Raw genomic sequence first — 15,078 nt, forward strand, 5'->3', positions numbered from 1 at the left:
TATAAAATTGTGAGATATAAAATTGTGGTTATTGGTAACAGCTCTCTGTTTAAGAAGAACTTCATCATTTCAACAAAATACCAGAAATACATCCATTTTCCTTATTTTGTCACATACTGTTTAAACTATGCATTGTTTTTTTTTTTTTTTTTTTTTTTTTTTTTTTTTTTTGGAAACAACAGCAAACTACTTTTTTGTTTGTTTGAAAAAATGTCCTGGAATGGACTGTGTGGCAGAATTATAGAGTGTAGACGTTGATACCTAGCTTTGGGCAAGCTGTTACACACACTTCAACCACATTGTTTCCCAGATTTGGGATGAGGAGTCTGAGCTCCACATTGTCTCTCTAGCAAAAGTCTTCACTTGTGTAACCAGTCTCCATCATTCAAGTGAGACTGCTGTGCTCTCAGATCGTGTCCCCATCTAAAACCCACATCCACTTGGTCCTTTTTGTATTGGGTAGACCAGTTGTTCTACAGTGAATTATAGAAATACTCATAGAAGTTAAAGGGAGAAGGACATCAAAAATTATTTTGACTTCAGAGTTTCGACTTTAAACTCTATTTTTATTGCAATTATTTTTTCATAGGAGGATTATGTGGGACACTGAAGGAAACGTGAAGATCCTTTAAAAGCAATTCTACCTCTATGGCCGCGCCCTCGTCCGGAGCCCGGCTTTTCTGGCTCGTTGTCTCAGCTGCTCTGGAGGATCCAAGACAGGATTAGTAAAGTACTTCTGATCCAGCCATGATCAGGTGGGCTAGAGTTACTACTTAAAATAGTAAGAGACCCCTGTCAGCGACATCATGGGACATAGAGAAGGGGTCTGCAGAGAGAGCAAACCAAAACCTTCCAGATCATAAGCAATGTCAAAGCAGTGGGCTGTTCCTTAGAAACGATGCCCCTCGAGCAAAACGCAAAAAGAACAAAAAGAAAAAAGAATTCTTGAACCATGATGTGAATGGATTCATGAAGTACCTGAAACAGAGCTCACAGGTGCTTCACAATGGACAGCTGATAGCAGCCCACAGCCGGGAAGTAAGGGAAGAAATTGCAGTGGCCTTAAAGGACAGTCGACGGGAAGGAAAGCGGCTAAAGAGACAGGCGGCAAAGAAGAGTGCAATGCTGAATTTCCTTTTGCAAAATGTTTTGTCTGCGGAGAAATGGGACACCTGTCCAGATCCTGTCCTGATAATACAAAAGGAGTCTGTGCTAATGGTGGTGGCGGCTGTAAACTCTGTGGCTCCATGGAACATTTTAAGAAAGATTGCCCTGAAAATCAGAACTCAGATCGGATCATCACAGTTGATCGCTGGGCAAAGGGAAGACCACGAAGATGTAGTGGATGTGCCCAAACAGCAGAAACCTAAAGCCAAAATACACAAAGTTGTTAATTTTTGATAAGAACTGGTACAGTTGTTGATTACCACCTCAAGGTTATTCTTCAAAGTAGGTCATTAGAGATTAAAGCTGGGCACCTGTGGAGGTAAACCTGTGTTATAGACACCACTCTGACCTTGATGGGGGCAGGTTGTCTACAATCTATCTGGCAAGGAATACAGGGTGATTAGGTGTGTGTGTGTGTGTGTATTGTCTGTCTGTCTGTCTGTCTGTGCCTGTGTATCTGTCTATATTTGAAACAGATTCTATGTAGCCCAGGTTGGCTTCAAACTAATAACCCTGCTTCAGCATCCAGAGTACTGAGATTACAGGCAAGGTGCCTAAGAGCATATTTTCATAGATGGAACTTAGAAATAACTAAGTGCCTCTTTACCTGATTGTAGTAGTCATTGATATAAATATAAATTATGAATCAAAATTGACCCCTAAACAAAGCACATGCCTTTCAGCTTGTGAATAAATAAATATTTTGTTATATGCTTTTAATTCAGAGTATCAATTTATTGTAATAAAAATTTATTTATATGTTGTCACAAAATCTGTAATTTTTAGTACTGAATAAAATTATATGAGCTGTTAAAAAAAAGCAATTCTACACACACATGCTTGCTTTGTTCAGTGCCTCTCTACATTTGTTGCATGGTGTGTTCCCACATAAGAAACCCATGAATCACACAAAAACAACTTTGTTTTGTTTTTTATAACTTTAAGCTGATTCTTTTTTTTTTCTTTAAAGATACTTTTCCACCCATTTATTCTATTTATGAGTACACTGTAGCTGTCTTCAGACACACCAGAAGAGGGCATCAGATCTTATTACAGATGGTTATGAGCCACCATGTGGTTGCTGGGAATTGTACTCAGGACCTCTGGAAGAACAGTCAGTGCTCTTGACCGTTGAGCCATCTTTCCAGCTTCAAAGCTGGTTCTTAAATACAGTAATTACTCTTTACCTAGGGCTTCTGTGAGGTTTATACCCTAAGGGTTAGACAATTTCAGAGGATTCCATCCTTATCCTTCCCTTGCTCCCTTCCTGCTGCTGTATCTCTTAGGCCTGCTGGTCCTGCACTTCTGGTCCCTTTAGTTTTTCTCCTAAAATCCATTTACTAGGGGATTTAGCTAATCACCTCATTTTAAGCCTGTCTTTTTGTGGCACTGTGTACTCTACGTTTGTTTATTTTGAGACCAGGTCTCACTCTGAAGTGTATACTAGCCTCAAACTAAGTCATCTTGCCTCAGAATTCCAAGCTGTAGGATTATAGGGTGTACCATGTTCAGCTAAAGTTTCGTAGTTTGCTTTAAGAAAATCTTAGTGTACTGTTAATATAAGTTTGGCAATCATAGAGCATACAACTGCTAGAGAATAGATTACGGCTGCTACATTAAATTTTCTTTGTAATCAAACCTCCACTGTTCCTTCTCTGAAGCCCTTTGTCGGTTATTGATTCGAATGCTAACCCTTAAAGCTTTCATTTTCAAAAAGACCATTTAGCCAAAGCAGTAAGTATAACATCAGTCTTTCAAGCTTGATTCTTTCGCTTTACATAATGTCCTTGAGAATCAGTTATATCCACACATATTTCATTGATTTATTTCTTTTTATAACAGAATATTGTTCTAATGTATAGATGCTTTAGCGTTTCACTCACTTGTTGGAATGTATTTGGGTTGTTTCCAGCTTTGGGTGATTATGAATAATGTTGCCATAAACATTTAAGTTAGCATGTTCGTATGGACATCAGCTTTCGTTTTTGATAGGTAAATACTTAAGAGTGGAGTTGCCAGGCCATATGGTACCCTTGTTATTTATTTTGTAAGAACAAGCCTACTTTTTTGCCTGAGTGACTGTTCTATATTGGGTGCCCACTAGGAATGCATAGGAATGGCAGAAACTTCTCTGATAATGTTTCACATGGTCAAACATTGTTCCCTCCCTCCCCTCTTCTGTACATAATCAAAGCTGAATACTGAGATTGAGCCCTAACAAAAACAAAAAGAGAAAACAGAGCCAGTGAGATACTCAGAGGTTGAAGGCACCTGCCACCATGCCTGACAACTTGAGTAATCATATCCCCAGAAACTACATGGTGGGCAGAAGCGACTGACTACCCGTCTCCTGGTGCCTGCACGCACATACATAGATATATAAATATAAGAAGAAAAAAGTTAAGGACAACATTGTTTACATTTTAACATTGAACACTGCATTCTCATGCATCTGTATTTGAATTAAATTGCTAGCCTCCAGAGTGGCTCAGGTAGAGTAGGCATTTGTTTACATCTGGTTGGCCAAAAGGATGGATAACAGAGATGCCATTCAGATCCAAGACAAGCCTCCCAAATGGCAAACTAAACCTCTGGGCCAATAGAAAGAAAATATGCAGATTTAAATTAGCCCAGTTGCTCTGTAAACCATTATCAAGTAAGTGTTCAGAAGTGACAAAGTCCCTTCAATTTGCCACTATATAACTCAATAGTTAAGATAATAAGACACCACTCACATTTTGGATCTGATAATACTTCTGATCCTGTTCTTATGAAATACATTTGAATCTTTTCTTGGGACTTTTCTTCTTTGTTGTTGTTTCCTGGATGAATGGAACTCCTGATGCTTTGTTTTGCTTTGTTTATCTTGTTTGGTGAATTGGTCTCACTATAGAGCTTAGGTAGGCTTAACCTTTAGTGCTTCTGATAGGATTACAAGCATGTATCATCACCTCTGGCTGTAAGTCTTGGTTTTAAGTGTCAGTTTTGTGGTGATCCAATCATCCATTAGAAGAATTGACGTTCTTAGGTGGTGGTGGTTCATGCCTTTAACCCCAGCACTCTGGAGGGAGAGGCAGGTGAAGCTGAGTTCAAGGCCAGTCTGGTCTATGGAAAGAGTTCCAGAACAGCTAGAACCCTTGACTTGAAAAACCAAGAAAACAAAAGTTGCTGTCCTCCCTGTAGTATCTTCATTACCTGAGCACTTGGGTCTGCCCATCTTGGAGCTGTTCAAAATGGGCAGTGGCTGGGTTATATTTTAAGGGAGGGTTAATTTTTTCATCAGCATGAAAAGAAAAACTAGTTGTTATAGTTAAAGCTAGTTCCCAGATTCCTTGGAGGTCGGTGCCAAGATGGAGGCCACCACAGCATCTTGCCACTGAATCCAGCGCTGCCACTTCCTTCCCAGCTTTGGAACAAACGGCTTTTCTTCAGTTGAGCCACAGATGAAGGAGTTGGCTTCTGTGTCAGGGCCATGCGGTAAGAGAACCATCTTAGGCATCCAAGTGCCAGGATTCTGTTTAGGGCGTCTGACTGTTGTACAGGAGAGGCTAGGGGGAACTGAGCCAAGCTGAAAGGGAACAGGCTCATTTCTCCCACTCTCACGCATGTTAGGCACACACTCAGAACACTGGGAGGTATAGCAGGTGGACTTTCTGGCACCTTCTTAATTGTTATCCTTTTGTCTTTTCTATTATTTTCCTCACCTTCCCCAGGTGTACAGTTGAATTTCTGGAGGAGAAAATATGATCAATGTTGTTAATGTAATTTTGCCGTCCAACTGTGGAGAAGCTGATTACTGCATTCTTTTGTGTTTCTTCACAATGAGATGGAAAAAATTGGATTTTTTTTTTTTACATGCTTTTTAATGTCTAGTGGCACACTTGTCCAGCCCTCGGCGCTGCCCTCTGAGCCTGGCCACAGAACAGCCATATCCACACTGCTACTGTGTGTGAGAGAGACATTCCCCATTTCTTCTAGCCTGGAGCTGCAGGGTGAGGCTGCCCCTCCTGAGGTCTATAAATGCACAGGAAGATTATAGAGCAGGACTCATTAAAATCTGGCTGTAGAGCAGCGGTAGTAATAGAATATGGTGTTATTACTTCAATTTTCATTTTCTGAAATGACCATGACATTACTCATTGGAGATACATTAGACCTTTTGGGCATGTTTTTACACAATCAAATTTTACGAGGGAAAAAAAAAAAAAAAAAAAAAAAACCACCACCAACAAAGTCCCCCCGAAATTGGCAAGACAAATCTCCAAGTCTGGTTAATAATGGCTAATTCCATGTAGTGAACAACAGCATATAAAACCAGATAATGACTTGTAAACACAGCTAATTAACTATGCAAAACTAGGCAGGCAGGAATTTGAAAAATTGCTAGCACAAAGCCTCATGTGATAGGCATTCATTAAATATTAAATACCCTCCCTTTGTTTATTTTTAATCCTCTGTATTTGGAAGATGAGTTTGTTAAAAGTATGATCATTAAAAGAAAAGAAGCAAAAAGTGCTTAATAAAGTAAACTTAGTGCTTGGATCTCCTGATCTCATGTATATTCTGAAAGGTGGTGTGTCGGGACAGAAATCTGACAAGAACAAATCATTTAAGTCCCTGTTAACTGTGACTTTGAATAAATTGTTTTATGTTTCTGAGAATCCGATTTTTATTCTCAGGAGAGAGGACTATTCTGAAGATCCAAGGCAGCCGATAGGGGCACCATCTTGCGGGCTTGTTGGAACAGTCCATTAAACATTTATTTTATTGGTTCCCTTCTGTTTTGGTTCCAATTTATCCTCTAATTACAGCTACTTAGCTTCCCAGGTATTACAGAGAGATTTTGACCAGCACAGGCTCTGGATCCTCTCAGCCATCTCTTAAGTCAATCATCACTGTCACAACCTGGGCTTCTCCATGGAGAAGAATGCATTACTGATGCAGAGATAGAGATACTATTTGCTGCTAGCATGAGGTTTTCCCCTAAGTTAATATGCTTCATAGTTACAATTAATGCAACTTTCCTGGCTTCTCCTAGAGAAGAATTTCTCTCTCCTTCCCTCCTTCCCTCTCTCTCTCTCCCTCCCTCCCTCCTTCCCTCTCTCTCTCTCTCTCCCTCCCTCCCCCTCCCTTTCTCCCCCCTCTCTTCCTTTCCCTCTCTCTTTTCCCCTCTCTCTCCCTCCCCCCTTTCCCTCTCTCCCTCCCTCTCCCCTCTTAGTGATCAAGGGGGGGAGGGCCCATTGTGGGTGGTGCCATTCCTGGGCTGGTAGTCCTGGGTTCTATAAGAAAGCAAGCTGAGCAAGCCAGGGGAAGCAAACCAATAAGTAATATCCCTCCATGCTCTCTGCATCAGCTCCTGCTTCCTGACCTGCTTGAGTCCCAGTCCTGACTTCCTTTGGTGATGAACAGCAATGTGGAAGTGTAGGCTGAATAAATCCTTTCCTCCCCATCTTGCTTCATGGTCATGATGTTTGTGTAGGAATAGAAGCCCTGACTAAGACACAGTTTATGAGTGATACTTTCATTTTTATATCCCAAAGTATGCTTATTCTGTTTTCAAACTTATTAGCTTGTGTAGTTCATATTCTAGAATAGAAATGCCTTTTTTCTTTTCAAATGTATCCTCCATTGTGGCCAGCTTCTGGTTTGGCAAAGGGGAAGTTTGAGGCTGTGATTATTTTTCTTTCTTCATTGGTAACTTTATTGAGTGATACGTTTATACTGATTGTTTGGCTTTTGAGTCAATGTGAAACTGTTTTAAACATTTCGATGACTTTTAAAATCTATCTGCGGCCTTCATTATTTATATATTTGTATGTTATGGCTGGAGTAGGTCTATAGTGAGTCCCCTTATAGCCACAAGTGCTTCTCATTCTAGCAAAGAGTCTTGTTTTATTCTCTGCTAATCTCATTTGTTTTCTCTGCTCCCTGTTTCTGGGACTATTATCATTTAAATGTTGGACTTTCTGGATTAATTAAATAAATAAATGTGGCTTTGTAATTCACTTTTCTCTCATTTTCCCAAGCTTCTGTTGAAACATCTCTTTCTCACATTGTTGTTTTTCAAGAGCTTCTCCTTTCCCTGCTGCTTCACAGAAAAGATGGATGCTCAGTTCTTTCCTTTTCTCAACACCCCATCTTCTTTTTGGTTACTGCAGGGTGTGAGCTTTTCTTCCAAATGAAATAAATTTACATGTCTTCCAGGGTTCTTTCCTGTTCACTGCTTAGGTTCTCTGTGTTCCTGTTTCTGCCTTCCGTGGATTCTGTTCCATGATAAAGAGTTGGACAACTGAGTTGCCTGGTTTTCTCCAGTTGCTCATTTCGAAAGAAAATCCCCCTATGGAGCTGTGTTTGCAGGCACAGGGTACCAATTTGTGTGCCTTGCCACAAAGAGCAGAGGTGGAGGATTTAGTTTCCTTGTTAGGATACTCTTCACAGAAAATCTTTTAGATGGATTCTTTTTCCTTCTGGGAAGAAACTCACTGTTCTCCTGCCTGAGGACATACATTGACTGCAAGTACTTGGGGAGTCTAGCCTCGAAAAGATGCTCGTGAAGGATCAAGGAGTGGAGCAACAGAATTCATCAATCCTGGAGAGTTAAAGGAGAATGAGCTTAGTGTTTCTTATGGCAGCGAACTAGGTGCTTCTCCTACTGTGCTGGGAAGAGGTGGGCAGCGTGGCTGGGGTATTTGTTAGACATATCAGGGCTAATATGATCAGGAGCCTGTAGTTTGTTACAGGGAACATAGTGCTGAGCCTGCAGCTACAAGTTAGAAAGTGATGTACTTAGCACACAATGAAAGCACTTTAGTTAGTTTCTGACAGTAACTATTATCACAAATATAAATATCAACGATCTGCCACAGCTTTATGGACCTATCTATCAATCTTTGTACCTTGCTAAGAAAGTTTCTGCTTTGAATAAGACCCTACTTTCAATAAGCTCATATTCAATAAGAGACACATGAAAGAATGATAAATTAAATCACCGAGGGAAAACAGAATAAAAGGAAGAATGATGCCCATGTTAGCAAAGACAGATTCAAGGAAGATGCTCTGTCCAAGGGCAGAAAAGGCATCATTTTGGGGCCTGAGGAGACTTCAGTGCCCCATCTTCTCCAGCCTTAGGGCTCACACACACATTCTATTTTTGCTCTTGTGTTGCTTCAGAAAACTATTTTGAAATCCTTTTACATAGTTCCCCTGAGAGGTGGGCTCTTACTCCTTGCTTCCTGGGCAGTACATTTATGTTCCTAAGGAGGTGCAAATATTGAAGGCTAGGTTTTATTTTCACTGAAACAGGAAGTAGATGTCACCCAGTAGTCCTCTCATGGGCATTAGTCCTCAGATGGGCATTTTAGCACTTTTCTGTTGTCCTTAAGAAGCCAGTTGCCCAAAGGATTCTAGCAATAGAAAGTAAAAGTGCTCAGTGTTACCTCTCTGGGATTCAAGAGGGTGGATGGAAGCACAGCCTCACAGTCTCACATGACAGAAGCCAGAATAATCTTGTCCTGACGTGCAATCATGTGTGTTCGAGGGCAGTCCCAAGACCTTCGAATGCATTTTAACAATGTCTGTTGATATTCCCTATGTTTGCATTTTTTTGAGAACACAGCCATTTGCTATTCTCAGAAGAGATGCCTGGCTCAAAAAGAGGTTTGTGGGTTTTTTTTTTTTTTTTTTTCTGAAAAAGAAAAGAAAAAGAGCTTGCTAGATGTCAGTGTTATTGTCTAGGTATTTGTTTATGTGAATCCTGATAATCAAAAAGGGAGTCGTCTTTTTTGTTGTTGTTGTTGTTGTTTTGTTTTTGTTTTTTGAGACAGGGTTTCTCTGTGTAGTCCTGGCTGCCCTGAAACTCACTCTGTAGACCAGGCTGGCCTCGAACTCAGAAATCCGCTTGCCTCTGCCTCCCAAGTGCTGTGATTAAAGGTGTGTGCCATCACTGCCCGGCAAAGGGAGTCTTCTTAATGCCCATAGTCATGTGATATCTTCATCCACCATGAAAAATAATTAAGCAAATATTATTCATTTAACCAAAGATTACAGAGGATCTCCTGTATACCAGGCATAGTGTGGGGCCTGAAGACACAATGTAATCCCAGTATGTTAAAGACTTCAGTATTCATAGCCTGGTGGAGGGAGACAGACAGCAGTGAACTGTCACTCAACTAGAAGTGACTACTATCAAGAAGATAAGTACTGTGAATGTTAAGTGAGACATTTTAAAGAAAGTGACCCCAGAAAATGTGAGTAATATAGAACTTGGAGAAGGTAGGAGGAACAAGTGTGCAAATCACTGAGAGGAGGAGGCACTAAAAGAAAGCTGGGGGAGGATAGTCTTCCAGAGCAGGAGAACATGCAGGTAGGGTCAAACCACAGAACGTCCTGTGGGTCACCAAGCATGCTGCTTTGTTCCTAACACAAGGAGAAAGAAATTTAAGGCCATAAAAACAGGTGATATTTTTAGACTAGTGATTTCAAATGTGAGTTTTGTCTCAGCTAAGGCAGGGGGATGCTGAAGACAGCCTAGGCTGCATTGGGAGAGCCTGTCTCAGAAAGGGGGAATAGGAGGAGGAGGATGAAGAGGAGGAAGAGGAGGAGGAAGAGGAGGAAGAAGAGGAGGAAGTTATTGTCATTTTGCTCATAACCTAGAGAAAAATTTAGAAAGGTGAGAGTAGACAAAGCTGAATTCACTGCTACATGAGCGCTGCATTTAATATAAGAGAGAGCACACCTGAACAGAATGTCAAGTAACGCAATCAAATGTTCTACTCTCAGATCAGAAAATGCTGAAAACTCATAGGACAAATGACTTCATAAAGCCCCCAGAAGAGAAAAATCCACCATATCTCTTGGGAACAGATCCTGACGTTTGACTTTATTACGGGGGAACCTATTGAGAATTGTAAAAGGCCATTACTCTTGATATAAAGAACATTCAGCACCACACAGAGAAATAAGCTGGCTTCATTTCAGTTGTGCAGATGTGGAGTTTAAGAATTTAGATGCAGAGAAACCCAGCGATTTGTCCTAGGGAATGACAAAATTGAAAGCCAGTGGTACTTGCTCATTTTCTTCTCCTGCTTTTAGTTCTAAGTATCATCCAGATGACTGCATTGGCCAGAAATGTCTTGGAGAACTTAAATCTAGGATCAAAAAAAGGACCATTTCTCAGAAGTCTCTTGTCGGACATCACTTAATGCTATTCTAAGCATAAAGCTATATTCTTGACCTCAAGCTTTACATTTAAAATGCATATTTTGTCTATTTTAAGCTTAAGTTCATTGACTCCTCTATGCTACTTGTTAACCCCCAAAAGCAGCTTCGTTTGTAACAGTTTATGAACAGAAATGAGTCCATTAAAATTTCAGCCATAACCCCACACTGATTCAGCCAAGATCTGTATGTCTTCCAAGATGTACATGGTAGGACCTTTAGAGTTGATACATCTTCATCCTATGAAAAGTATTTTATGTGAACTTTTAACCTTCCAGTGCAAAACTTTTTCTTAGATGATAAAAAGTGATGTTCATAAATTGTTTTTAAAAATTCATGGTAACAGCAATATTCTGTCACAGATATTTATGTTAACCATCCTCACTTGTTTGACCTCTATTTGTAATATTGATTAACCATTTTCTAGAACTTCAGAGATGCTTTAAAAATGAATGATATCTTAAAATCCCTAAAGCTTAGTCTGGTGGTTTGAACGAGCATGGTTCCCATAGGCTTGTGTTTTTGCATGCTTATTCCCCAGTCGATGAACTTTTTGGGAAGGATTAGGATGTGTGTCCTTATTGGAGGAGGTGTGTTGCTGGGAGTAGGCTTTGAGGTTTTAAAAGCCCACCCCACGCCCAGTGTCTCTCTCTACCTGCTGCCAGTGGATCAGGGTATAAAGCTCCAGTCCCATTTCTGTCTGTTTACAGCCGTGATGATCATGGACCAGTCCTCTAAAACTGTAAGCAAGCCCTCAAATTAAATAATTCCTTTTATAAGTTACCTTGGTCATGGTATCTCCTCAACACAGTGGAAGAATAACTAAGATACTTAGGCAGAGTATTCCATGCCTTTAATCCTAGCACTTGGGAATATGAAACAGGAAGATCATGAGTTCAAGGCTAGGCTTGTCTACATAGTGAGACCCTGTCTCTGCAGACTCATAAATGAATGATTATTGAAAAATAGGAATTCCTGGAAAAGTTTCCCATTTTTCTCTCTCCTCTCAGCATCTGCATAATTTCTGGCTTAACATTAGAATTCAAAAATTTTCACTGCTTTTAAAAAAATTGCATAAACAAAAGACCTGTGGATGATTTGATGGTTCATGGGATTTGGTAATGAGCAGAGAAGAAAATGTTTTATATCATGAAAAAATATTTTAATAGATACTGAAATTCACCTTTAGATGTAAAAACATGCATCTACACGTCTTGTTTAATGTATGGTTATCTAGATGCATTTAGGAAAAGCATCTTTCTCTCTAGGGAATGAACCCAGAACTTTTTTTTATTTTAGATAAGTACTCTGTAACTGAGCTAAATTTCCAACTTTTAAAAATAATATACCTTCTCCTCCTCTCTTCCCATCACTGAGTAGCTCTCATCAAAGAAATTTTCTTTGGCAGTAGAGATTGTTACAGAGATATACAACTTGTCAAAATGAAAATGATAATTGATCATGGGGTACACAGCCTGAACAGGTTTATCTACACCCACCCCTAAAGCTCAGGGGTAAACATCATAGAAGAGGAGGCAAAAAGATCCTAAGACTCAGAGAGCCAGGATGCAAAGCAAGATGTTGTCATTTAGATACATTAGGGATGCTCTACCAGTGAAATCTCAACAATGTGGCAGCCGAAACAAAATTTGCATAAAGAGAACGCCACTTAACGTGTCAATGTGGATGGGAGAACTTCTTAAGGTCTCTTCTTCAGATACAGAGCTACAAGCAATCAATAGCTTCTGAGAGAGGCAGAATCAATTTTCTCCAAAAACAACCTTGTATGTACATGGGTCATCTCATGTACATATGAGTAACACCATGTGTTTCAGTAGGTTTCATACATGCATGTATACACATATGCACATGTGTACAAATGTATATGCAGCAATAATAATTATAGCAGAGGTCAAATATTTGAGAAGTGGGTGAGGAGGAGTGGGGAGAAGGAGAAAGAGTAGTGAAGATGTAAACACAGTACTCAGGCACAAAATTCTCAGTTTAAAGACAGAATAGTTTTAGTCGTTTATTATACTGGCAAGGCTAGCACTGAGTTCATCCTGTAGCTCAGGTTGACCTTGAATTTCTGATCCCTCTGCCTTAGTATCTGGAGTAGCCATTGTACATGGTCCTTAGGTTTTAATTAAAATATCAAAGCAACAGAAAGAAGTCTTGAGTGTTATTAAAATTATAGACATATTACTATGTATCTTTCTTTTTCCTACACATATTTCTAGTTTTGTTATTATGTATGCAAAGTGGTTTGTGCTTTTAATCTTATAGGTCTGATGTAGTGGGTAATATTAAGAGCACAAGCTTAAAGAAAGACAGGATATCTGTTTAGTATCTACCCAAATAGTCATTTTGCAGTGGAAAAATTGGAGGACAGTGCTTTAACCATGGGCTCAAGACCAATATTTGGAGGGCTGGAGAGTTAACTCAGGGACATGCATAATTATGAGGATATGAGTTTGGGTTCTAACACCAACAATGAGCCAGGAATTATGCAAATGCATGTAATTCCAGCCCTGTGCAATCCAACACCCTCCTTTGTTCTTCATACACACACAAATGCATGCAGCTGGGCACACATGTGAATACACACACACAAATAAAGACAAAGAGTAACATCTTGAGATAATAGTATGTTGAGGGTAATTAACATTGTATCCTAGAGAGAAATGTGATGCTCTTTGCTCATGTCCACTTGGAATAGAAGAAAAGCCTGATTAATGCAGTTTCCATAATGTTTATTGTCAGGGGCATAATCTTTACTTGACATAGTTACTATTATGTCTTGTCTACTTAATAAGTATTCAGAGATGAGCAATTGCTAATTCATCTGACACTTATTGAACATCAGAAAGCAAGTCTACATAGAACATACACACATATTTATTTAGAAAAATGCTCCAAAAAGAATGTCATTACGTGATCAGAATCATAACAGGTGTCAGAATTTTGATTTAAGCATTCACACAGGGTCTTCTAGTACAGTCATAATTTTGAAATTATAATATAATTACATCATTTCTGGTCCTTCCCTTTCCTCCCATATACAATTCCCCCATTGCTTTCTCTAACATTCATGACCTCTTCTACTGTAACTGTTGTGATACACACACACACACACACACACACACACACACACACTCACAACACACTCATGCATTCCTAAATACATAAATAAAACCTTCTCAGTGTATATAATGTTTCCTGTAGATATGCAAGCTTAGAGCTAACCACTTGGTATTGCATAACCAACTAGGATTTCTTTTCTGGTGAAGATTATTTCTCCTTTCTCAGTTCTTTCCAGTTTCCTGTAGTTCTTTGTTTAGGGCTGACACCCTATGAACTTTCCTCTTCCATGCTACCATGACTACTGATATCATCACTGTTCAAGTCTTTGTGTGGGCAGCTATTTTGATAGGACTTCATAGATACAGCCTCTCTCTTTGACATTTCTCAGAGACCAAAATCTCACTGCAAACTTTATGTTCCTCTGGCTCTTACAATCTTTCTGCTCGTTCTTTCTCAGTGATCTCTGAGCTCTATGTGTAGGAATTGTGCTGTAGATATAGCAGTAGGAATTTGCCGCTATACCATCTCTTGTTTTCTACATTTTGATTAGTTATGGTTTTCAGTAAAGGTCTCTAACTGTCGCAAAGCAAAGTTTCTTTGATAATGAGCAAGGCCTACAGTTATCTGTCAGTATAAAGATAAGTATTTAGAATGTAGTTAGAAATTGTGATAGCTTAGCAAAGTTGTAGACTCTCCTCCAAGATCCATGACTTCACTAGCTTCCTGTAGTTGGCTAGTAATCTAGGTCCAGTCACCAAGTCCATCTTGGCAAACTGGTGAGCTGATTGCACCTGCAAGCTCATGGACAGGAGCAGCGGTGACTTGGGAACAGCTGTAGCACTGTATCTCACCTCCAGAGAGTTGGATAACAGAGCCTTGCTTTCAGTGAGCTTTCCTAATCCTCTGAACCCTCGCTTGCAGCTGGATGGGTAGCAGAAGGGAATAATGGTTGGAACCCAAGGTGAGTCAAGTGAGGGACCTGTGACACTCCTCCCTTGTACTGTGGAGTGTTCATAGCTCCATTCTTATTACTGTAGAACTGGATATCTCTGGAGTGTTCCCCTTGTTTCTTTGTCATGGCTACCAGGACAAAGTTATATCTTAAGATGGCTAAGGGATGTCCAGAAGAAAAAGCTATAGTAATACTAATTATGTCTAAGTCATGATTGTGAGAATTTAGAAAGAACCAATGTGTGCATCAGCAGATGACTGAATAAATAGCCACGGCATATCCAGACAATAAAATAGTCAGCATCCAGTATGAACAAGCTATGAAACAAGGTAGAAGAAAGTCAAGGGCATGTTTTTGTGGAAGAAGTGAATCTGAAAAAAATTACAGACTGAGCCCTTCCAACTGTATGCCTGTTCTAGTAATGACAATACGGTGGAAACTCCTGGATCACAGTTTACCAGGGAGTGCAGGATGGGTGGAGATGGAAAGGAAAACACAAGGTATTTAGGGGAAAAAAACAAAACAACAACAACAAAAAAAACCTATCTCGTTCTTGGGGTCTGGACCTGAGCACTGAGCAGATCTCAGGCAGCAGCTCTGCTCCCAATCTCACAGAACCCAGAGGAAGTGGACCTCCCAGGAGCTCTAACCCAGGCAGT

General features: G+C 39.9%; 1 pseudogene; it reads left to right on the forward strand.

Moving 5' to 3' along the window:
• Positions 1 to 747: 747 nt before the first annotated feature.
• LOC117706292 (zinc finger CCHC domain-containing protein 9 pseudogene) lies at positions 748 to 1,401 on the forward strand (annotated as a pseudogene).
• Positions 1,402 to 15,078: the final 13,677 nt, after the last annotated feature.

The sequence above is a fragment of the Arvicanthis niloticus genome, chromosome 3, assembly GCF_011762505.2.
Source record: "Arvicanthis niloticus isolate mArvNil1 chromosome 3, mArvNil1.pat.X, whole genome shotgun sequence".
Taxonomy (NCBI): Eukaryota; Metazoa; Chordata; class Mammalia; order Rodentia; family Muridae; genus Arvicanthis; species Arvicanthis niloticus.